At 36.7% G+C, this 24579-nt stretch overlaps 2 long non-coding RNA genes across 2 annotated transcripts; both read right to left on the reverse strand.

Annotated features, from left to right (window-relative positions):
* Nucleotides 1–14664: 14664 nt before the first annotated feature.
* LOC118437850 lies at nucleotides 14665–24076 on the reverse strand. Its single transcript, XR_004836422.1, has 3 exons — nucleotides 23936–24076; nucleotides 15709–15807; nucleotides 14665–14937 (listed from the first exon to the last, which is right to left on the reverse strand). It is a non-coding gene; the product is annotated as an uncharacterized LOC118437850 (long non-coding RNA).
* Nucleotides 18419–20231, reverse strand: LOC118437849. Its single transcript, XR_004836421.1, has 2 exons — nucleotides 18728–20231; nucleotides 18419–18669 (listed from the first exon to the last, which is right to left on the reverse strand). It is a non-coding gene; the product is annotated as an uncharacterized LOC118437849 (long non-coding RNA).
* Nucleotides 24077–24579: the final 503 nt, after the last annotated feature.

The raw sequence follows: 24579 nt of genomic DNA on the forward strand, positions 1-24579 counted from the left end.
TGGTCGAGGTGTACTTTCATTCGGTAGTACATTTTTATCTGATTTTGTCTTGGTCGAGGTGTACTTTCATTCGTAGTACATTTTTATCTGATTTGTCTTGGTCGAGGTGTTTTTTGTATTTTTATCTGATTTTGTCTTGGTCGAGGTGTACTTTCATTCAGTAGTACATTTTTATCTAATTTGTCTTGGTCGAGGTGTACTTTCATTCGGTAGTACATTTTTATCTGATTTTGTCTTGGTCGAGGTGTACTTTCATTCAGTAGTACATTTTTATCTGATTTTGTCTTGGTCGAGGTGTACTTTCATTCAGTAGTACATTTTTATCTAATTTTGTCTTGGTCGAGGTGTACTTTCATTCAGTAGTACATTTTTATCTGATTTTGTCTTGGTCGAGGTGTACTTTCATTCGGTAGTACATTTTTATCTGATTTTGTCTTGGTCGAGGTGTACTTTCATTCAGTAGTACATTTTTATCTGATTTGTCTTGGTCGAGGTGTACTTTCATTCAGTAGTACATTTTTATCTGATTTTGTCTTGGTCGAGGTGTACTTTCATTCGGTAGTACATTTTTATCTGATATTGTCTTGGTCGAGGTGTACTTTCATTCGGTAGTACATTTTTATCTGATTTTGTCTTGGTCGAGGTGTACTTTCATTCGGTAGTACATTTTTATCTGATTTTGTCTTGGTCGAGGTGTACTTTCATTCAGTAGTACATTTTTATCTGATTTTGTCTTGGTCGAGGTGTACTTTCATTCGGTAGTACATTTTTATCTAATTTTGTCTTGGTCGAGGTGTACTTTCATTCAGTAGTACATTTTTATCTGATTTTGTCTTGGTCGAGGTGTACTTTCATTCAGTAGTACATTTTTATCTGATTTTGTCTTGGTCGAGGTGTACTTTCATTCGGTAGTACATTTTTATCTGATATTGTCTTGGTCGAGGTGTACTTTCATTCGGTAGTACATTTTTATCTAATTTTGTCTTGGTCGAGGTGTACTTTCATTCGGTAGTACATTTTTATCTGATTTTGTCTTGGTCGAGGTGTACTTTCATTCAGTAGTACATTTTTATCTGATTTTGTCTTGGTCGAGGTGTACTTTCATTCAGTAGTACATTTTTATCTGATTTTGTCTTGGTCGAGGTGTACTTTCATTCGGTAGTACATTTTTATCTGATTTTGTCTTGGTCGAGGTGTACTTTCATTCGGTAGTACATTTTTATCTGATATTGTCTTGGTCGAGGTGTACTTTCATTCGGTAGTACATTTTTATCTAATTTTGTCTTGGTCGAGGTGTACTTTCATTCGGTAGTACATTTTTATCTGATTTTGTCTTGGTCGAGGTGTACTTTCATTCAGTAGTACATTTTTATCTGATTTTGTCTTGCTCGAGGTGTACTTTCATTCAGTAGTACATTTTTATCTGATTTTGTCTTGGTCGAGGTGTACTTTCATTCGGTAGTACATTTTTATCTGATTTTGTCTTGGTCGAGGTGTACTTTCATTCGGTAGTACATTTTTATCTGATTTTGTCTTGGTCGAGGTGTACTTTCATTCAGTAGTACATTTTTATCTGATTTTGTCTTGGTCGAGGTGTACTTTCATTCGGTAGTACATTTTTATCTGATTTTGTCTTGGTCGAGGTGTACTTTCATTCGGTAGTACATTTTTATCTAATTTTGTCTTGGTCGAGGTGTACTTTCATTCGGTAGTACATTTTTATCTGATTTTGTCTTGGTCGAGGTGTACTTTCATTCAGTAGTACATTTTTATCTGATTTTGTCTTGGTCGAGGTGTACTTTCATTCAGTAGTACATTTTTATCTGATTTTGTCTTGGTCGAGGTGTACTTTCATTCGGTAGTACATTTTTATCTGATTTTGTCTTGGTCGAGGTGTACTTTCATTCGGTAGTACATTTTTATCTGATATTGTCTTGGTCGAGGTGTACTTTCATTCGGTAGTACATTTTTATCTAATTTTGTCTTGGTCGAGGTGTACTTTCATTCGGTAGTACATTTTTATCTGATTTTGTCTTGGTCGAGGTGTACTTTCATTCAGTAGTACATTTTTATCTGATTTTGTCTTGCTCGAGGTGTACTTTCATTCAGTAGTACATTTTTATCTGATTTTGTCTTGGTCGAGGTGTACTTTCATTCGGTAGTACATTTTTATCTGATTTTGTCTTGGTCGAGGTGTACTTTCATTCGGTAGTACATTTTTATCTGATTTTGTCTTGGTCGAGGTGTACTTTCATTCAGTAGTACATTTTTATCTGATTTTGTCTTGGTCGAGGTGTACTTTCATTCGGTAGTACATTTTTATCTGATTTTGTCTTGGTCGAGGTGTACTTTCATTCGGTAGTACATTTTTATCTGATTTTGTCTTGGTCGAGGTGTACTTTCATTCGGTAGTACATTTTTATCTGATTTTGTCTTGGTCGAGGTGTACTTTCATTCAGTAGTACATTTTTATCTGATTTTGTCTTGGTCGAGGTGTACTTTCATTCAGTAGTACATTTTTATCTGATTTTGTCTTGGTCGAGGTGTACTTTCATTCGGTAGTACATTTTTATCTAATTTTGTCTTGGTCGAGGTGTACTTTCATTCAGTAGTACATTTTTATCTGATTTTGTCTTGGTCGAGGTGTACTTTCATTCAGTAGTACATTTTTATCTGATTTTGTCTTGGTCGAGGTGTACTTTCATTCGGTAGTACATTTTTATCTGATATTGTCTTGGTCGAGGTGTACTTTCATTCGGTAGTACATTTTTATCTAATTTTGTCTTGGTCGAGGTGTACTTTCATTCGGTAGTACATTTTTATCTGATTTTGTCTTGGTCGAGGTGTACTTTCATTCAGTAGTACATTTTTATCTGATTTTGTCTTGGTCGAGGTGTACTTTCATTCAGTAGTACATTTTTATCTGATTTTGTCTTGGTCGAGGTGTACTTTCATTCGGTAGTACATTTTTATCTGATTTTGTCTTGGTCGAGGTGTACTTTCATTCGGTAGTACATTTTTATCTGATATTGTCTTGGTCGAGGTGTACTTTCATTCGGTAGTACATTTTTATCTAATTTTGTCTTGGTCGAGGTGTACTTTCATTCGGTAGTACATTTTTATCTGATTTTGTCTTGGTCGAGGTGTACTTTCATTCAGTAGTACATTTTTATCTGATTTTGTCTTGCTCGAGGTGTACTTTCATTCAGTAGTACATTTTTATCTGATTTTGTCTTGGTCGAGGTGTACTTTCATTCGGTAGTACATTTTTATCTGATTTTGTCTTGGTCGAGGTGTACTTTCATTCGGTAGTACATTTTTATCTGATTTTGTCTTGGTCGAGGTGTACTTTCATTCAGTAGTACATTTTTATCTGATTTTGTCTTGGTCGAGGTGTACTTTCATTCGGTAGTACATTTTTATCTGATTTTGTCTTGGTCGAGGTGTACTTTCATTCGGTAGTACATTTTTATCTGATTTTGTCTTGGTCGAGGTGTACTTTCATTCGGTAGTACATTTTTATCTGATTTTGTCTTGGTCGAGGTGTACTTTCATTCAGTAGTACATTTTTATCTGATTTTGTCTTGGTCGAGGTGTACTTTCATTCAGTAGTACATTTTTATCTGATTTTGTCTTGGTCGAGGTGTACTTTCATTCGGTAGTACATTTTTATCTAATTTTGTCTTGGTCGAGGTGTACTTTCATTCAGTAGTACATTTTTATCTGATTTTGTCTTGGTCGAGGTGTACTTTCATTCAGTAGTACATTTTTATCTGATTTTGTCTTGGTCGAGGTGTACTTTCATTCGGTGGTACATTTTTATCTGATATTGTCTTGGTCGAGGTGTACTTTCATTCGGTAGTACATTTTTATCTAATTTTGTCTTGGTCGAGGTGTACTTTCATTCGGTAGTACATTTTTATCTGATTTTGTCTTGGTCGAGGTGTACTTTCATTCAGTAGTACATTTTTATCTGATTTTGTCTTGGTCGAGGTGTACTTTCATTCAGTAGTACATTTTTATCTGATTTTGTCTTGGTCGAGGTGTACTTTCATTCGGTAGTACATTTTTATCTAATTTTGTCTTGGTCGAGGTGTACTTTCATTCGGTAGTACATTTTTATCTGATTTTGTCTTGGTCGAGGTGTACTTTCATTCAGTAGTACATTTTTATCTGATTTTGTCTTGCTCGAGGTGTACTTTCATTCAGTAGTACATTTTTATCTGATTTTGTCTTGGTCGAGGTGTACTTTCATTCGGTAGTACATTTTTATCTGATTTTGTCTTGGTCGAGGTGTACTTTCATTCAGTAGTACATTTTTATCTGATTTTGTCTTGGTCGAGGTGTACTTTCATTCAGTAGTACATTTTTATCTGATTTTGTCTTGGTCGAGGTGTACTTTCATTCGGTAGTACATTTTTATCTAATTTTGTCTTGGTCGAGGTGTACTTTCATTCAGTAGTACATTTTTATCTGATTTTGTCTTGGTCGAGGTGTACTTTCATTCAGTAGTACATTTTTATCTGATTTGTCTTGGTCGAGGTGTACTTTCATTCGGTAGTACATTTTTATCTAATTTTGTCTTGGTCGAGGTGTACTTTCATTCGGTAGTACATTTTTATCTGATTTTGTCTTGGTCGAGGTGTACTTTCATTCAGTAGTACATTTTTATCTGATTTTGTCTTGGTCGAGGTGTACTTTCATTCAGTAGTACATTTTTATCTGATTTTGTCTTGGTCGAGGTGTACTTTCATTCGGTAGTACATTTTTATCTAATTTTGTCTTGGTCGAGGTGTACTTTCATTCGGTAGTACATTTTTATCTGATTTTGTCTTGGTCGAGGTGTACTTTCATTCAGTAGTACATTTTTATCTGATTTTGTCTTGCTCGAGGTGTACTTTCATTCAGTAGTACATTTTTATCTGATTTTGTCTTGGTCGAGGTGTACTTTCATTCAGTAGTACATTTTTATCTGATTTTGTCTTGCTCGAGGTGTACTTTCATTCGGTAGTACATTTTTATCTGATTTTGTCTTGGTCGAGGTGTACTTTCATTCAGTAGTACATTTTTATCTGATTTTGTCTTGCTCGAGGTGTACTTTCATTCGGTAGTACATTTTTATCTGATTTTGTCTTGGTCGAGGTGTACTTTCATTCGGTAGTACATTTTTATCTGATTTTGTCTTGGTCGAGGTGTACTTTTATTCGGTCGTTTATTTTATCCTGTTTTTGTGTTCGACGTGTAATTTCTGCTGAATTTATCTTAAGCGTAGTGTACTACGTCTATCAAGCCATGTGCATTTATATCGTTATATCGAAAGAAGTGTACTACATTTAACGACCTTCTACTAATTTTATAATCTTTGAAATGTATGTACTACTCAAATTTAGTAGTGTGTATGTATCTTCCAAAATTTGTGTATACTAGTAAACAAGTGCTAGATTAGGTCAAAGTCATAGTCAAAGTGTACTTCCAACTGGTCTTGTATAATTTATCCTACTATTTTAAACTTCTCTGAAGGTAATTTCGTCCGGCCTACGGCCGGTCGAAATGTACTACCTTGGGTCTAGGTGTACTACTAACCTAGTTCGTAGGTAGGTAAGACTTTCCAGGGTTGCACATCTCCTTACGCTACGTTTATAGTTCAACTTTTCCGAGACTTTGACCTTCCCCTTTCCCTCGAGCTTTCACTTTTGGCGTTTAAAGTTAAAAATGAAAAGCAAAGGCATTCCCGTGGTAAATCCTTTACCTTGACTTTGCTTTTGAGAACATTTTAAGTTTCCTTTTACCCTGACCTTTCTTCGACTTTGCAGGTACTTTAGAAAGTAGGATCCAGTTCTACTTCTCCGAGGAAAGTTGACGGTACAAAAATTGTTCTCTGAGCAAAATGTTAAAAATTGTTCAAAAAAAATTCTACGGGAAGAAACCTACAGTGCAGACTCCATATAGCCCGAGTCATGGACATAGTCCCTGACATACTTTCCCACCACCCCAAAGGCTAGGTAGGTCTAACGCTGACCTCATATGCAGGTCAAACCAAGCCGAGCACATGTGCGCGAAGCGCACATGTGCTCCGTCCACTTCGTCACTGACCCTTGGAGACAAGTTTTTTCTTTAGATTTTTTTTGGATTTTATTTTTAAATTATAAAAATTGTAAAAAATTCAAAATATTCCCGTATTCTTCTAAATTTTAATGAGCGTTTTTAATAAGGTAACAGTTTTAATTTAGCAATATCCCGAAATTCATTCTCGGTGTAATTATTCTTAGGGTCGTACACTCAAAACAAAACGGTGTCAATATATGACTTAACCGCCTTGGTTACAATTGTGATTCCGAGTAGCAATGAATTTTTTCGGTCCGGTCATAACATTATAACTGCCGGTATCAAAATCATCATAACTCGGATTCAACATTGTAACCAAGGCGGTTAAGTCATATATTGACACTGGAGGTGTTGATTTGACAAATTTTTGTTTTGAGTGTAGGTAATTTTTTATCACGAACAACCAGTTTTTGAATTTCGTAATCATTTGGTTAGTTAGGCACGGAATCCTTTTCCCTGATTTCGACTAATTTTTAATTCTTCCCTCACGGAAATAAGCTGACCTTATTTTGGCGATTTATTGAACTGAATTGAGTTTTGTCGCTTGTAAATTTAGTTGATTTTCTGAATACATATTCAGCCGAAATCAGAATTTTTTAAGACGCTGTAACGTTTAAAGTTTTTATCCGATTTCAAAAATCAAAGAACGTGTTTGTTAAAAATTACTTACAAGTACATATAATACACAAGGTCTCAAAAAATAAGAAATGCTACAATGGAGGTCTCCCAACGTATTCTCGTATACTTCTACCAAACTGGTGCTAATTTATCACAGATTAATTAGTACGAAATTTGCAAATGGTACTATCTGCCAATGAGCAGATTTGGCGGAGATATTAGCATAAATGAGAATAAAACGCGACCCACGGTCGACAAACTTTATTAGTTATTATTTAGTTGGTTTGAGAACCGAATAAATTAAAAATAATCTCTATTCACGAAACTAATCCGGATTATTTAATATTCATCCTTAATCCAGGCTGTTCCTCCAAAATATTAAGTAATCTCGGAAAAATGACTAAGTAGTCATTTTAAGAATTAGAAGTATTTCTAATCCTAATCAAACAATCCGGAGAAACTTATCCTTAACCCCTAATCCGGAGTAAAACAAAAACATTTAAGCCGGTTTTTGTGTTTTGCAAAACTCGATTCACAAGCTTTTCATTTTCATCCCGATTTCTATTAAATTTTGTCATTTTAGAAAATGAAAATGCTTTACATACGCTCGTTGCCCATGTAATTGTGTTTGGAAAAATACAACTCAGAAATGACAATCTCCACTAACTGCGTCGAATAGCTTAAGCTCCCTCGGTCTAACTTAATAGTAGATGTACCTTATGTCACATTTTTGGGTGGGATACTTACAACGCGACGGTGTGGTATTACTCCGATTTGGTTGAAATGTACACATTGTGTGATCCAAGTACCTTGGACCACATAATTTTTAAATTTCAAGTCAATGCAACCAAGGTTCCTTGAGGCAGGTTGTGCAATAGTTGGAATTTGTCAAAATATTTGAGGTCAGAGTTGAAAAAATGGGCGATTCCTACCAAACGGAGGAAGAAAAACCCCACTCTCATTCCATTCGAAGGGGAAAATCATCCATTTTACAACTTTGACCTCCAATATTTTGACAAATTCCAACTATCGCCCAAATTGCCTCAAGAAACCTTGGTTGCATTGACTTGGACCACATAATTTTAAAATTTCAACCAAATCCGAACTTCACACCATCGCATTGTTAGTAAATTTATTTCCCTGTTAGGTATTTGCCTCACTGACACTTGTAAGAAAAATATGCCTCGAAAAACTTTGTTCTTATTTTTAAGCTAAATACTTCGGAATTTTATAGGTTCAAAAAAACGAGAAATTTTGGGAAACTAATTTTTCTAAATCACTCCACGTAATCTTAGTACACATGTTGTTCAAGTTTTCAAATCAGGTTACAATTGGGGAAGCTACAGCGTCATGAAAACCTCTCGATCTTGGCAGAAAATTAGCATATTTAACAAAATTCCATCACAGGCATAAAACGAATAAGGATCGGTCACGATAGTATGACACTCAAGTAATAAAATGCTCATAACTTTACACACAGTTAATGCAATTTCAAAAAAGTTGCATATGTTTACTACCAAAGAGTCTGGATTGCCATACAGTTCAAATTTTAATGATTCAATTCCGCTATCTGCTACATATTGCATTTTCTTCTTCAGATTTCGTATCAAATTCCGCCCATAGACTGCACCTATTTTCAAGCTGATTTTCCTCCATTTGTTCTTTAATTTTCGTAAGGTGTCTGGCGTTTCTGAAAGCTTAGAATATTTGGACATAGTCAGCGCTCAGAATTTCTCAATTGGTCGCAGTTGAGGAAAATTTGGTGGGTTTCCATTTTTTGGCACAAATTCAATTTTTTTCAGATGCCGGTACTGAGTGACCTTTTTGAGTGACCTTACGAGGTCAGGTAAAAAGAAAACTTTATGTTTTTATCATCGTAGGTAATAAACGATTCCAATCCCCCTTTAATGCATGATTCAAGATAAACCTCCTGGTTTACAGTGCCCTCGGAAATGACGGGATCGGAAACATGACCAATGCTAGACATGCGTTGCCAATTTCTTCATTTTTTTGGGAATTGGTCTTTCTTTTGGACTTTGTCTTCATATTTTACTTCACAGGGATTGGGACTATGGAAAAAATGCCTTCCTGGAAGATTTGAAGTGTCATCTGTGACGTCGGGCTCATCGTCCGTGATGACCACGTTTCCCCGAATCTTCTTTAACAATTTCTTGCAGAACGCATGAATCCTTTCCTGTTGTGTCGGTTTGTAATTCGGTGCTGGTTTTTTTGCCCTGGCTATAATCCCTACTTTATGGACTTTGATTTTGCACAGATAGCTTTTTGAAATCTCGACCTTACTTGCGGCGCCAGCCGTTGTCGTTGATGGATGATTTTTGAAGATTTTTTTTATCCGATTTTTGACTTTTGTCGTCGCTAGCTTTGCAGGTCGACCAGTGGGGACTTTGAATTTGAGTTCATTGGATTCCTCGTACTTTTTTTATGTAAGAGTTGACATTTGAATGAGGAATACCTTCTTGCTTGAAAAAGTGCCAAGTGATTTTAGAATCATAGTTTGTTCGATTTTTGTGAAACTCAATCACTCTTTTTTTCAACTCTTGCCTTTCAACCCAAGTTTTTATACTCTTAGCCATGACTCAATAATTGGTGACATATATCAATGGAAAGCTTATAACTTGGCCTATTCAAAAATAATTTTTTCAAAATTTAATTTCGCTGCGTTCCCGCCTAGTGCGCCTTTGACGGGGCAGTGTCACACTATCGTGACCGATCTTTATTCAAAAAATCGCAAAAATATAGGTCAGCTTTTTTCTGTGTCCCACAAATTTAAAATTATTCGGTTGGGATAAATGTTAGTGTTGAGATAAATACAACTTTTAATGTATTAATCTAAAGCTAGTTTTTGGTACTATTCACAAATAAGTAAGTCGATGGGGAAAAAATGAGCAAATTCGCTTGCCATTTTTTCACAATAAAATTCCTCAAAAATGAATTCGACTTTAGAAATTGGATTTGAAGACATTGAGCAAGGGTTGAGTGAGGCTAAAAGCTCTATGACGAAGATATGCGGCCTTAAACTTTGTTTGTTACGCATAAGTGACGATTGACAGTCGGACTTGCAGGTCGCCGCAGGTGACCTGCCCGACACTGCAGGCCACCTTCGGGGAACTGCAGGTCCAACTTTGCCCTGCCAGTCACCTTCGGCGACCTGCAGGTCTAGCTCCAATTTTTTCCGTATGCAGGTCTACGCTTGCCGTGCGGGTGGGTGGTGGGAAAGTATGGTCCCTGACTCAATAAGTCAGAGTCCGCTTCTAAATTTTTGTCCGAATTGACCGACATAAAGCTGTATCTAATCCAGAAGTGGTTTTTAGCCTCCATACCAAATTTCAGATGAAAATAACAACTTTTAAAAAGGGTATGGGTCCCCCAGTGTCATTTTGGTTGCACTTTGCAAACTTTTAACTTCATATTATTTCATGAGAAACCATTAAGTATCACCGTATTGAATTTCATCAATCGGTATGGGTCACCCCATAGAGTCACTCCAGATAAAAATTTTACCAATTTCTTTTCATATTCTTCCATTAGGACCCATAAGCAACATCTCTACCAAATTTCAGCTCGAGATGATGATTTTGAAAAATCGGTATGGGTCACCCCATAGGGTCACTCCAGATAAAAATTTTTCCAATCTGAAGTCATATTCTTGCATTATGTAGGTGCCATTAGCAACCACTGTACCAAATTTGAATTTTCTACGACAATTTTGAAATTTTGATGCATATTACCCACCTACTCCGATGACCCCCACCGGTCAACCACTGGACCGATTTCGCCCATCTTCGAACTCGTTTCCTAACTTTGTCCAATATGCATATGGTACAAATTTCAAGTCAATCGGTTCAGCCGTTTTGGCTCTATCGTGCCGGACAGACAGACGGACGGACAGACAGACGGACGGACCTGACGCTTCCATAAGCCCTGACTCGAGCTAAAAACCTATCAGTACAGCTTTGCTTAGCCCGAATTCATTAGTTTTCCTATATTTTGGAGGGCAATCTTCTTCAACTCCTCTTGAAGTTTTTTTCCGAAACGCCAAAAAAAACTGGAGCTCGTCTGAGATCCAGCTATGGTTTTAGTAGTCTAAACAAACCCATTAAAAATCTAAAGGAGTGGCATCAAGACTTGTCACAGGTATCTGAGAATTAGGAATGATTGTAATCCCTAACTTTTGTTAAAACTCGGCTGCATACTGGGTCGTTTTCCCAGAGATTTTCGTGGTGAAGTTTGTTTTCGAAATTTTCAAAATTTCATCAAAATTATTTTATTCATACAATAACTATGTAATATCTAAGTTTAGTGTGAATTGTATTTCGAGTATGTAAGAAATAATGTTTTTGGAGAAAAATTTCACCTTAAATAGCGATGATGATATTCTGCATCCATTTTCAGTTCATCGACAAGAAATGATTCAAAATACACTACGCAATTACGAAAAATTTGCCGGGTATACATTGTTCGTTGACGGCGGCGTCGATTTTTACAAATTTGTCCCAAAATTAATAGTTTTAATAATTTCGAAGGATGCATTTTTTACCGAATTAAAAATGCAACTTCAGAGAATGGATATGTTTCAAGTTGTGGAGGAAAAGCAAAGTTTGGTACAGGGAAAGTTCGAGGTCATTAAACTTTGGTCCAAACTTAAAATTGACCCAGGTAAAGTCTTCGGCATGGAAAGGGAACGCTCGGGTCAAAGTAAAGTTAAAAGTTGAACTATAAACGTAGCGTTATCCTAGCCCTGTTAAACTTGACGCGATTGATATACTACACTCTTAGAAATTAAGTTACGATTACTACCAAAATGTAATCGTATATGACTCTACCGCTGTGATTATGAATTTACGACTAACTGGTTATAAATTTATTAGATCTGGTGACAATTCAATACCAAGTCGGTGAAACTTGATAATTAGTCGGTGACAATGGTAACCACTCGATGACAAATTTATAACCACGGCGGTAGAGTCATATACGTTTACTTTTTGGTTACAATCGTAACCCCATTTCTAAGAGTGTACTACCAAAAAGCATCGACCCACTTTTGTCTGCACGTAATATCTGGACGCTCGTCTGTATAATTTTTTTAACCTAAAATTTCCTTCTAAATGCTTACATCCCTCCTTTCTTTAGGCATCTCTTGCTACAAGTGTCTCAACTTAAGGGGCATCACGCCCGACAAGCCTTTTCCTGGGATGTTGTACGGCCCTGGCTGCGAAGCTGGCAACCTCGACAAGGATTTTCTAGCCCCCTGTGTCGCCGACCCCAGCGAGCCTTCGCTAGACTCGTGTTACGACATGGAAATGGTGCTGAACAATGCAGAGAATGCAGGAACCTTGAAGAGTTGGGCGGGGTCAGGTGCTTCGCTGGTCCAACTTGTCCGAGGAACCCTTTGGAATGGCCTTAAACTCTTCGAAGGATATTTGTTCAATAATCCCGTCCTTCCGGAACGACCTCCGGCCGAGATCCCGATGAATCTGTGTAGCTGCAAGCGAGACGATTGTAACGGGAATTGTAAGTGCGGCGGGATTGGAGATCCGGACCCGTCGACGAGTCCTTCGCCCGGGGGAAATTTTGCGGGGAAAGGTGTCACCACATCGGTGCTGCTGATCCCTTCATCAATCATCATTTCCTTGACGATAAAGCTTTACTTATAAATGTATAAGTATATTCGTTGTTAATTTTCATCCTAGGTTTCAAACGCTATTAATTTGAATTCGCTGATAACTCATTTGTATCTGAGGACAATCCGAAATAATATAACGAAGTTGTACTCTTATTATGAAATTCCTTTTGTCCTGACTTGATATACATACATATGTATTTGCATAATTAAATATTTATTTTGCATGACTTCTCAAATTTTCACAGTAGTAATTAACTTGTCAAATGCTAGATATAATGTGATACATATGTACCTTCGGTGTGAATGTTGCTTAGTTGCATGTTCCACCCACTTAACATAAGTACGTATTTGCCAACGATGCCTTTATTAACTGGAATATTTATTGCGCTAATTTCTTATAGTAAATACGTAATACGCTTCGTTAACTCTGACATAGTGGACATAACTATAGAGTTGCCTCATTGCATAACATTGCATATTGTTAGTATGAGTTGAAAAATTATGATGAAGCAATTTCAGACTTCACAAATCTTATGGTAAACTTTGTCGCGCAATTATATTGATTATTTGAAAACAAAGTATTTGGATAAATATGCGTGTTCAGAAAAAGCTTGGGTCAAATTTTTAAAAGTGCCTCTCTACTTTTTTTGGATAGGTCACCATAGTAAATAAAACATACAAATACAGACAGGAAATATTGAATTATTCCAGCGCTGTAAAGTTTATGTAATAAATCTATTTATGCTTCCTTTCATTTAAATTAGTTTTGGTCAATTGAGTACATATTCATCTACTCAATAAATTAATACTCAATTAGTTACAGATTATACATATTATTAGTTTTAATACTATTAACATGCAGAAGTTCGTTGGTCATGCCGTTCATGTAAGTTCAGTTGTGTGAGAATGCTGTCGTTTTACCTCGTTTAGACAGTCGACGGGTTATCGTAGGTCAAGCCAGTTTTCACAAGATGGTGGAGGATACGAAATTCTAATAAGTTTAAGGTTGACTAAATAAAAATTGAAACATTTATAAAGTTTTTTTAAATTTCAGATTTTAATCTGATTCTAACGCGTATATGGAAAATGGAAAAATGGAGTAATAATCTTTATTATGAACAACGAAGTACTTTATCCTAGTGAAAGGAAATATTTGAAGAAAGTATTAGTGATGGTCGGATGTAGTATCAAATTATGGTACATTGAATATTGCCATTTCCATTTCTTGAATTCATTAATTTTTGAAACCATGCTTATAATTGTTATGCTACATCATTTATATTTAAAGTTTAATTGCGATGTCCTTACTTTCTGCTATCACCAAAATTATCAATTATATCTAGTGCTTAGCGGGGCACCTGCCGGCGCCCCCTCAAATTCTGGCGCCCCGGGCAATTGCCCTGCTTGCCCACCCCCAGTTTAGGGCCTGCTCATTCGACACATACATAGGTACATATATACATACACGCATCTATTATTTATTTCTAACTATTTGGGGAGTATTGTTTTAGTGTCTTGGGCACGTGTTATGCGCTTATACTCTGACTGGGACAAAAAATTATGATTTGCAATTTGCTTATACATAATACCTCGGTTCAGGAATCTACCAATTTGAAGTCCATTTAAAATTATTTTTTCAGAAATCCAAATTTTATTTTTAGATGTAGATAGCTTAGAACACAGCACATAGTTTATAGTAACAAAAACGTGACGAGCAAATCCAAAGCAGTGCTACAAGCTACGAGTGAAGTTGATCTATCGAAAAAGGTACCATTTCCCATATGAACTTTCAAGGGGAAACATGACACAATATATTTCACTTCCCATCTCGACGCCTTCTTTAATCCACGTCTTGCCGCATTGATAAAGTCAACGGATCTGGTGTATGGGTAGGAGACAATTTTGAAGAGATGTTGAATCATTACGAATGTATCGACTGCTCCGACGGAATAGATTGCAAAAACAGGCAAGGGGATCTTCTCGCTGGACGATAGGACGACATAGAGTGACGTACTATTCAACACGAGTATGCCACCAACAACGAACGGCATAGCTGGGTCTCTCCAGGCATTGTTAAGTAGGCGTGACAACAATTGGAATTTCCTATATTGAACAAGTAAAATCATACGGAGCTATGATTAGCTTTTTTCTTGGTCCAGATATCTGAAAAATGGATCAATTAGTACTTAATTTTATGCAAACATAAAAGGGAAATACTGCGAATTCAACATCGGTATGACTATCAGGGAACGGATACCTTTTTAAGCCATCTAAGAGCAGAAGCTGCACAGCAACTGGATAATATAGAAGTACAAATAGGCCAAATGTTAACGTGCTAAAAATAACTAGACCGGTGTAAGCAGCGAACACTGCTTGTAACGTCTTTGCCAAGAAATTTCCGCGTATGTCGTCCCAATCCTTGCAGGGTAATGTTGTCATGGTAAAGAAAGAAGGTGGCATGCAAGGTTTGAGAAAACTAGTGGCGCAAAGAGTAACTGGTGCAGCTGTTATTGTTATGATAGCGAGGACCCCAATTCCAATAAAATAGTTCGGAACGTAGCCATCGACACCTAGTTTTAAAGAATACAATGTTTACAATCAAAATTATTAGAGTAATTTATTAGAGCAATTTATTATTTATTAGAGCAATTTGCGTGGAGCAATTTATTAAGCATTATTTTTTTAAATAAGAAAATTTTGTGATTTTGACTATGTATGTATGTATACCTACTCTTAGCAAATAACTCTTTGTGTGAATGCAGAGTACCGCGTACTCTGTATTCACACGTCAACGTCCGGGCGAATTCTGAGCACTATTGATGTAAACCGCATGTCGAAATTCGCATCCGTTTTCAAGAAATCATGATGCGGGCGGACGGGGTTTGACCCTTTAATAAAAGGTAAGCAGCGAAAGATATTTTAAAATTGTATAGAGAAAATATTTTTTTATTAATATTTTCTAAAATATGCCGAGGTTTCAATTTGTTGTTTTCATGTACTCTTTGGATGCCACATGGTGCCGAAAATTTGCTTCACCCCGCGTACTCTGCATTCACACAAAGAGTTGGTGGCTAAGGGTACTTTCCATGGCTAAGAGTATGGGTTGAATATTTTATATCTTGCACAAATAATGGAAACGGTATTTTACTTAGCTTAACCCGGAAAGCCTAAAATTATTCCACTGCCAATAAGAACATACGTAACGGCCCACTTCGTCATCAATCAATTCACCTTTTACACATTTGGCGCCTTTTATTTATATATTGTCGGACAACTAGATACTTACACATATAATAGTCGAGAACCTCCGTCAGTACTTGTGAATTCAAATATTTACTAACCTTTTCTCTGAGGGTCCCTTTCCAAATAGCTCGAGCAATTCAAAACGAACACGGTTTACCTCGGTACACGAATCAAGTGCAGCAGCCCAAAACAAGCTCCTATAAACAAGTCGAGAAAGAACGTCATGAGGATTTGTTTCCAACTATCTGTGAAAACACCTGCACTAGAATTTGACTTCTGAATATGAAACCATTTCAATATCAGGATACCCAAAATCGGTTTCGACCGCAGAAAACCTCCAGAAACTTAATGACCCAATTATTAGAGATCCACGATTGAAACTGTCCTATTTAGCAGATGAGATGGGTGTTCCAAAACCAATAATTTGTTCCATGTTAACTGAAGACTTAGGTATGAAAATGGATTCCTTCTGTTGGGTATCAAAATTGTTTTTGGCATCTCAAAAACAAGATCGAGTTGCTTTTGCAATGCAAATTTTGAGCTTTTAAATGAAAACTGGAACCTGTATCATATTTTAGTAGTTGAATATGATACTTGGGTTTACTATTATGACCCGACGACCACACAATAATTCATGCATTGGAAGCACGGGGGATTTCCACCACACATAAAAGGAAAAGTGCAAAAATCTGCCAAAAAATTGATGATGACCATTTTCAAGGATACCAAAGGTCTCCTCCTTATAAAATTTATTGCTAGAAATACTACGATAAATGGGGTCGCGTATGCAGGAACCCAAAAGGAGCTGCGTTCTGCGGTTGAAAAGAAACGCGGGGTCAAAATAAAGAGTTGGCCTTTTTTTAGACGACAACGCGCCACCAAATACCTCACTGTTTTAGAGAGCTGATGCAGACGAAAATCGCTTTACCTGCACAGACCACCCCCCGTGCAGTCCAGGACCCTTAGTGATTATTATCCGTTTCAAACGTTGAAGAAAAACATCAGGGGGAAACGATTTTAGGATGATAATGGAATCAAGTCGTAAGTTTTTGCATATTTTCGAGGTAAATTTGGATGATTTGTTGCGGGTGTTTCTTTTAACCGATTGAGCTGAAAAAAATCACGACCTCCAAAATGTTTTTGAAGTTCGTTATTTCATCAAAATTTTGGTCAGAAACAGTGCGGAACATACCTTTTGAAAATCAATAATAAAACACCCACGTACATTAATTTTAGAAAAATTAAGTAACTTATCGTCGTACTAATTCTAAAAAGGCCTAAGTGCAGTCAATAATAAATTTTAGAAAGGCCTATCTGCAGCCAATGCTAAATTTTAGAAAGGCCTATGTGCAGTCAATGTTTAATTTTAAAAAGGCCTAAGTGCACAATAAAAACTAGAAAAAGGCCTAACTGCAATTCCAAAATTATAAATGGTTAATTAATTATGTAAAATCATACTGTAACCTGAAATGTGAGTATAATATTCGGACGAGGCCAGTCCTGATATAATACTTGAATTTCAAAACCACACCCTCGAGGGGTGTGGTTCTGCTGACCTAAATTTGCTTAATAAAATCCTAGCGTGCAATATGTCGTATTACTCAAATTAATGAGGCAATTCCAAAAAGAATATTACAAATTTGAAAAACACACCCCCAGGGGGTGTGGTCATCGGCATCAAATTTAATTTTAAAAAATCCTGGCATGTGATACTTCATTTTTATCAGCCCAATAAAGCAATCCGAAAGGAATATTGCACATTTGAAAAACACACCCCCAGGGGGTGTGTTCATTAGCAGCAAATTGAAGTTATATGTAATCATCATTTGTCTCACTCAAGTGAAACATTCTCGAAGCGACGTTTGAAACTCTATAGCTAAACAAAAGTTTGGAGTACTGGACACTTTTTTCTTCACGATGAAGCTATACCGTCAAACATGAAATATTTAAAAACCGCACCGTTGGGTGGTGTTTTTTTGGCCGCTCACCACCTGCAATTTATACGCTATGGTTGTCTTGCGCATTTTTTTCATTCATCTGTAATCCAAGATTTTGACTGCTGGGGATGCTGTGATGCCCGATTTAGATTTGACCACATTAATTGAGTATGTATATAGCATTCCTTCAGTAAGTAACTAGCCTTACTGCAGAAGTATATACATACATAGTTAGATAAGTTGTTAAACTCATTTGTGGAGATTTTTCACAGTGTTAAGTTTGAAAGATGATATAATAAAGTTATAATGTGCCCGTGAAATGTTCCCGGGAAAGATTTATAAAAACGAAATTTGCCAACCACCTCATAATTTCGATTGGTTGAATCATCTACATAACTCCACATAATTTGTTCGAAATCGGACCGAGGTCTCTGGCGTTGTCCCGTTGTATTAGCATTAGGAACCCATATACAAACCTGTAATTCCATATACTAAACTGCAGCAAACGAAATGTATCAAAGGGGTGAAACCACAGGGAATTGACCTTATGGCGCACCCACTTCGTTCCCACACTTCTCCGTCAGTTTCGAACATATCGCATATCGCGCTACTCACGTAGCAGTATGGCTCGCTTTGACACCCCACATTGTCGCAACTCGAATCTGTTCCGCATTTTTGGTGGATTTAGAGGTTCCGAAGGACAATGTATTTCAATAAAGAGATTCTGCCTCTCTTAACCCCGTAATAACGGATCAATTATTCACTCAGGCCGAAGGATTATAATGTGTGAATACGAATATCTTGGGGTGATTATCATACTCGTAAATTGAAAAAAAAACTCAAGCATTGCAAGTCATAGTTGGTACATGAATTAAGTATCAAAAATTGCTGGTTTTATTAGATGACAATGAAAATACTAGTAAGTAAACCTACATTACACATTTTTCGCATATTTTTTACGCATTTCACATGTTTTATTTTGGCAAATTGATATAAAAATCATGAAATTGCTGAGGAATTACTTGAAGAAGATCCTGAAGGTCGTCGTATTTTCGTTTTGGAATTTTTAATCTGCATTCGTACAGGGCCGGGAAAACAATGTCTTCCAGAGTTCTTGGATTTCTTGGTAGGTTTAGCCAGGTTAGTAATGGTAATTTTTTTGCACGTATTAAAAATTTACCGAAATCAACACCCGTGGCTGCCACAACTTCGTCTACTGAAAATACGTCGTCCCCTTCACTTTCTTCTTCTTCAGTCGTCCCTTGGTACGACCAGTCAGATGAATCCGTCTCTATTTCGGAGTCTGACATTGATGATAACTTTGATTTTTACAAAATTTCACAAAAAAATGCAACAACAACACATGCGAATTTCTAGAACACTCCAAAGTATTCCAGTTGACTCTCCCAACAAACCCGCTAAAAAATGTCCTTTCGTGCCCCAAAGCATTCTCAATTACGCGACGAAAATTTCAATTCCATGCGTGACTCAACTTGTCCAGATATAATTGCACTGATTAATGATATTTTGTAATTTTGTAGTTTAACTTGGGCTTATCTCAAGATACAATTGATTTATAATTAGGCCAACTTATTTGCACCCTATCAGTATTAGAATTATAATTGCATGGCAAAGCGGCTTATACCTACATAGTTTGCCAAATTAATAATTTACATAAGTAAAATAATCATTTTATCTGTAATTATCATAACCGTATTCTGTCAAAGTACGCACGCTTTTATGAATATTTCGTTGGCACCTATAATATTTCGATCATTTGCCATTTTAGGTTGCCATTTGCAACACACGACTGAAATAAAATTTCATAAGCATTTCCTCCTGAAAACTACGAAACTGCTTCCCCTGTTCATTCTTCGCAACACTGTCATGATGTGGAACAGTAAATAGTTCTTGTTTATAATTCTAAATGCAGTTTTGTTTTTGAACTTGTTTTAATTACACATTTAAACACACACTTCATGCCTTCGATGGCTGTATTCAGCTAAATTTATGTAGGTAGGTGTAAAGAACACTCTCCTACAGAGGGGAGGTTCTTCAATTGCTGTAGACTCTGCCACAATTTCGTAATCGGGCAAAGATAAGTGGCATGGCATATTACAGGATGTTATTAACTTTATTTAGGCGTCAGGAACCACGCACCACCAAGTTTTTCAGATTGATTTGTTTGGCGGATAAAAATGAAGTATCACATGCCAGGCTTTTTTAAAATTAAATTTGATGCCGATGACCACACCCCCTGGGGGTGTGTTTTTCAAATGTGCAATATTCCTTTCGGATTGCTTTATTGGGCTGATAAAAATGAAGTATCACATGCCAGGATTTTTTAAAATTAAATTTGATGCCGATGACCACACCCCCTGGGGGTGTGTTTTTCAAATTTGTAATATTCTTTTTGGAATTGCCTCATTAATTTGAGTAATACGACATATTGCACGCTAGGATTTTATTAAGCAAATTTAGGTCAGCAGAACCACACCCCTCGAGGGTGTGGTTTTGAAATTCAAGTATTATATCAGGACTGGCCTCGTCCGAATATTATACTCACATTTCAGGTTACAGTATGATTTTACATAATTAATTAACCATTTATAATTTTGGAATTGCAGTTAGGCCTTTTTCTAGTTTTTATTGTGCACTTAGGCCTTTTTAAAATTAAACATTGACTGCACATAGGCCTTTCTAAAATTTAGCATTGGCTGCAGATAGGCCTTTCTAAAATTTATTATTGACTGCACTTAGGCCTTTTTAGAATTAGTACGACGTTATGAAAAAAAACACTTTTCAAAAATTATTATTTTTCAAAATTCAAAATTCCGAAATCACATGAAAATTTCAAATTTTAAAAGTTTTTAGGAACGTATTTTTTATAACTTCATTGAAGCAATTTTTAGCAAAAGCGTTCTTCATTTTTTAAATCGGGTCGAAATTAGAAAACTTACATCATTTTGAAAAATTCTGATTTTGGTTTAAAATATATTCGAAAATTTCGCTACAGTTGAAAAGGCTAAAAACTCGGAAAACGCAAAAAATATGGGTCCACTTGCTTCCTTGTGTGAACAATTTATGTATTTTTCTATCTCGCGAGAAAACTCTCGCTGTAAAATGCCCATTCTCGCTTATGAATTTCATCATAATTTCGTTTAAGCTGAGCATTATGAAAAATCCTGAAACACGTGTTTAATTATTTACATAAGGCTACATATTTTTCGTCGTTTCGTCAAAATCGGAGCGAGACCGCTGGCGTCATCGTATTGTCAGTTTTTGCACCTTCACAAATTTGCAAATCTCTGCCTAAGAATTTGTAGATAAAGTCCTTTGCAAATTCCATATTAATTAAATTTCTACAAACTTTTCTCTGATTTTAGTGCCAAGCTGGTTGGCGACCTCCTCTCCAATAAACCCGATTTTACCGAAGATATCCTGGTTATCATTCCTCCAAAAGGGAAAAAATCTGTGGGTGTCGATCAACTCCTAAGCTTGACGAAACGATCTCCCCCGCAATGCCTGGATCTTCACCGGTTAGGAATTTACGCCCGTCTCCACGGTCTTCCAACAGAATTAAAGAGTCCTCTCCTGAAAAAGTTTCGTGATAAGGACTCATCCAAACATGAAAAACTTGTTTTGGCTCAAATTCTCAAATACTGCGCAAAGAAGGAATCCACCGAACCATTTCTATCCACAACAGAAGTCTCCAACTTGTTGCAATCCCTCGAAACGACCAACTCCACCCCGACAATAAATGATGACCCGTACGACCCTGATCTTTTCTTTAATTTGGGAACAAGGTCAGAACTTTGCCTTCCTTTTGGCATCATTCTGCATCAATCCATAGTAAAAGGGGCCCGTGTTTTGGAAGGCGATTGGAAAATTTTGTTATATTACGAGTCTAGGATAAGTAATATAAATACATATGAAGGGAACGTTCATATATTACGTCGTCAAAAAATATCGATTTTAGCCCACCATTTCCATCTCCTACTCGTGTTTAACTTACAATGGAACCTTTTTTCAAGCTACATCGGGATTGACTAGCGAGTTATGTCAAAAAATCAAGGCAAAAATTAGGGGTCACGTGACACTTCTCTTTCCGTTGAATGGCCCTTTTGAAGAAAAATATTGGAGGTCAAAGTTCACACGAGCCCCTTGGTTTTCGCCCAGTGGAGGAAAATGCAAGAGAAAATTTGCTCAAAAATTGAACTCAACTGAAAGTATTTTTCTTCAAAGGGGCCATTCAACGGAAAGAGAAGTGTCACGTGACCCCTAATTTTTGCCTTGATTTTTTGACATAATTCGCTAGTCAATCCCGGTGTGGCTTGAAAAAAGGTTCAATCGTTAGTACGAATAACATTGGTGACCGAGAACCACTAACGCCACTTTTTGATGACGTAATATATGGACCTTTCCACATGGGAAATATGCTCTTAGAAAGCTGGTAGTAAATTTTTACTGGCCACACGTATCTATGTATACATAGTACTACCGGGACTATGATAACGAGCATTACGGTCCAGTAATGTCGGCGTAATGAAAAATTTACGAAATATGTAAACTGTGACCAATCCGGTTGGAACTTATTACCAGTACGGAGTGAATATATTTATGACTCTACCAGCTTTTTAAGAGTATATTTTGCTGGCAAAAATAACAAAACAATTAATAAATAGTCTTGTCCAGTCTTCTTCCATCATTTGTAAATATCAAGGTTTTGTTAAATTTCAACCATTTTAAAATGTGCACTTCCGCAGATTCAAATTATTACCTTTATCATTACCCAAATTGTGGATAGGACTAGGGTTGCCGCGGGTAACGGGTCGGGTACCCGTTACCCGCATACCCGCACGATTCTTGCGGGTACCCGTTATCTGCGGGTAGCGAGAACTACCCGCACGGGTAACGGGTAGTTCAGTTTTTATTTAATTTTCGACATAAATCAGTTCACAAAGAAAGTTAGCAGCAAGTTACCAACAAAAGCGTCAATTTAGTCTTTATCCATTTCAAAACTTGTCATTTGCCAGTAATTAACGTTTATAGCGAGCGTCTTTTCGGAAGCCACAGAAACCTACGGCAACCTCAAATACCTTACACGTCCCGAAAATTCGGAGAACTTATTGTTACTCAAGTATAATTTGCCTGATCTAAAATATCAGTAATAAATACGTTAACTTGTATTTGTGTTTATTTATGTATGTAAGACTGACAAGATTTTAATTTGAAGGTGGAAAACCAGAATCAAATGGAAAGCAAAAATTTTATTTGTAGACAATTCTTTTAAATCAAAATTTCATTTAAATCAAAATTTCAAAAAATCATACTAAAAATTAACCTTTTTTCAAGCACACCAAGCTACACCACGATTGTCTAGGGAGTGTATCAAAAAGTCAAGCCAAACATTAGGAATCGCGTGATACTTTCCGTGGAATGACTTTGAAGAAATGACTTCGAAAGAAACGACTTTGATGGAATGATTTCCACTTTGAAGAAAAATATTGGTGGGAAAGTTCAATTTTTAAGTTATTTTTCTGCATCTTATTCCTCCACTGGACGAAAACTATGATGGACTTTCAACTCTGTCCCCAATAGTTTTCGTTAATCGGACTATTCAACCGAAAGATAAGTGCTAATTCCTAATTTTTAGCTTGATTGTTTTTACATAAATCGCTAAGAAATTTCGGTGTAGCTTGAAAAAGGTTCCATTGTCTGCCTAAAAGTCTGGTTTCAGAAACATCTAATGAGATCTAGCAAAATATGGCATTCGGAACTGGCACAGCATTATTCCAAACTGCTTATCAACCCAAATGATCAAATAATGATTACATCAAATTTACTCCGAAGGTTGGTTAGGTTTTAACTTAATTCTCATAACGGGTAGCGGGTAACGGGTACCCGCACGGGTAGCGGGTAACGGGTACCCGCACGGGTACCCGTGCGGGTACGGGTAGTTGTGCTGCGGGTAGCGGGTCGGGTAACGGGTAGCATTTTCGCTACCCGCGGCAACCCTAGATAGGACCATAATAAATTTCTGTCTATTTAATTGCGAATTAATGATTCACTGCACATTAAACTGGCTACAATAACGATTTTAGAAATATTATAAAAAATCAGACCATTAGATTCTGCATATTTAGGTACACGGCAGGTTCACAGGGTAAATTTTACACACCATACATAAATATATACACAAGCCAAAATTTCTCGGTGAACTGAAACATGACCAAGACATGGCCAGTGGCGGCGGAAGTTGGGGGGGCATATGGGGACTTTTATAATTGGGAGATATGAGAAGGAGAGGCTTATTAATAAGGTAAATAGATAAATTCGAATGGTATATTCGTACCCTAAAATATGTACAAAGGTTCAATGAACTTACGTGCATGGGATTTCCAACGGTTGTAAAAATATATATGTATAATCCCCACGTGCGTAATGGGCCAATTTATTTTGCCAAGGTAAAGAAATACTTTTCAGTGGAAGAGATGTGACTTTGCATTTGCATATAAAGTGATGATCCTTATCGTAATCTGGGATAATCTGACAAAATCCCTGGATTATGCCGGCCCCCGTGCTATTTACACCTTAATAATCCGTCCGTTTATTTCGAAGTATTTTTCCAGCCTTGCATGCAAACACCGACCAGCGGTTAAGGTATGCCCATGAGGGAGGGTATCTGGGGAAGGATGAAAGCTACATTGAAGTTTAAAGAATCTTGTTTCAATCTGCCCCAACACCTTACAAAAACCCGGAAGAACCCCATTGGGCATTCTAGTTTTCCCGGAAATCCGACCCCAAAAACTACAGCCCATAAAAACCCGGGGTAGCGTACCCTTATCAATTGGGAGTAAAAATTTTCAGAGAAAATGAATTCCCTGACACGTGACATGCGACTCTACATTTTCTGCATACATACGTACGTGCACACATAAATGACTAATCATACATAACTCGCACATATAAAAATGATGATAATAATGCTTGGATAAGCATGATATCGTGCTTTGGCCTGTTGTAACCAAA

This window comes from Folsomia candida, unplaced genomic scaffold (assembly GCF_002217175.1).
Source record: "Folsomia candida strain VU population unplaced genomic scaffold, ASM221717v1 Fcan01_Sc016, whole genome shotgun sequence".
NCBI lineage: Eukaryota > Metazoa > Arthropoda > Collembola > Entomobryomorpha > Isotomidae > Folsomia > Folsomia candida.